Source organism: Apteryx rowi, unplaced genomic scaffold (genome assembly GCF_003343035.1).
Source record: "Apteryx rowi isolate R43461 unplaced genomic scaffold, aptRow1 scaffold_379, whole genome shotgun sequence".
Taxonomy (NCBI): Eukaryota; Metazoa; Chordata; class Aves; order Apterygiformes; family Apterygidae; genus Apteryx; species Apteryx rowi.
Window position 1 is genome coordinate 709972 of NW_020450296.1, and position 1566 is coordinate 711537.

Consider the following 1566-nt stretch of genomic DNA (forward strand, 5'->3'; position numbering starts at 1 on the left):
CCTTATTTAGGCAGCATCCATCCAAATATATGTGGTTRCACCTCAGAACTCAGTAATTTTGTTTTCGTTGCAAAGATAAAAATAAACCTACGTATACGCCAATACTCAAACTGCTTTCCACATTCATGGACTGAGAAGGCACTTATTCTCCATTGCTTATTAGCATTAGGAATGCTCTAATTAATGCACATAATCTCTGGAGTGATGGGGAAAAGGGCATCAGGGGAGTTATCAACTTTAAGGTTTGAGCAGCTGAGGACAGCTGCTGTTACACCAGGAACTAGAAATACAACCCGGTCCCAAACCAAAGGGCAGCTACTGCACAGTATGAAGGAAGATAAACAAGGGGCCAAGCTTGTTTCATTTTTAAACTGGGGATATCTACTAGATACCTGTACTCMGACTGAAGGCACGGAAAGGATGTCCTAAGAGTGAATCTTTCCAGTGGCCAGACACTAACTCTGGGTTTAAAACAGCAGACAGCAACTCCCTAAGGGCGAGCGATTCAGTGGCGGTGCACAAAGGAAGCAAATGGTTTCTTGATCCCAGAGGAGAAGAACGAGCACTCCCAAATCCACTGTCAGCTCTTTGTTTGARGAACAGGAGTGAGGATAAATGACTGAATGGGTCATAGAGATCGTGATTCCTTCCAGCCTGCTCCATTTATGGGCTGGAGAGGGAGGCAGGTGAGCATAAGACCTTTTTGCATGGTCTTGTTTCTGGATAAAAGGGGATTTAATTCTCCATGATACACAAAGCAACTCCTTTCACCAACATCAGCACTTTCATATTTTAAGTACTGCTCACCTCAAGGTCTCACGAGCATCCCCTCACTCCTGTGAAACAGGACAGCAGCAGGGTTTACATTACAGACGAGAGAACAGGCATGAAAAGGGGAAGTGAAGYGGTCACAGCCACCCTGGGGAGGGTCACGAAGAGAAATCTGGGGCTACTGACTTGCTTCTCATAGCTCATTTACTTCCCCGATGAATCCAGCCATCCTGACTACTTCTTCCCCACCCCCTTTAATCCAACACTCAGGCCCAACTCCCCAGAGAAAGTAAGGCTCAGATTTGAGCAGCAGAAGCCTGACTGTCAAAAGCCAGCTGAGCAAAATGAATTTACTGACCATGGCAAAACACGATGAGGAAGGCTGCAAATACTGATGGCTACTCCCTTTCCTTCTACCCCTCTGCAGCAACACTGCTGGCACCAAGAGGGTTTGCGGGATGCGCAGATCCCCAGCTCAGGGTAAATTTTAGGCTGACAGTCAAGCAAAGACTTTCGGTGTTCTCCAGCGTTGGCAGCAGCAGGCAAAATTTCTCTCTGCAGCAGCGGCTGCCAGCCTAGCCCCCTTGCTTCTCCGTTCCTTTTGTCAGCCGCTGATAGGAGGGCTGCTCAGCGCACCGTCCACAGGGGAGACCTGTTGGCCATCCAAGGAGCGGCGTAGGCACAGGCAACGGAGGCAGCTGTTTGTTAGCCGCGCCAGAGCGCGGCTCTGAACAAAAAGCTGGGAGTGGAAAACGGGGGTGGGAGTGGTGAAAGGGCTGATTTCTGTTTGTGTGG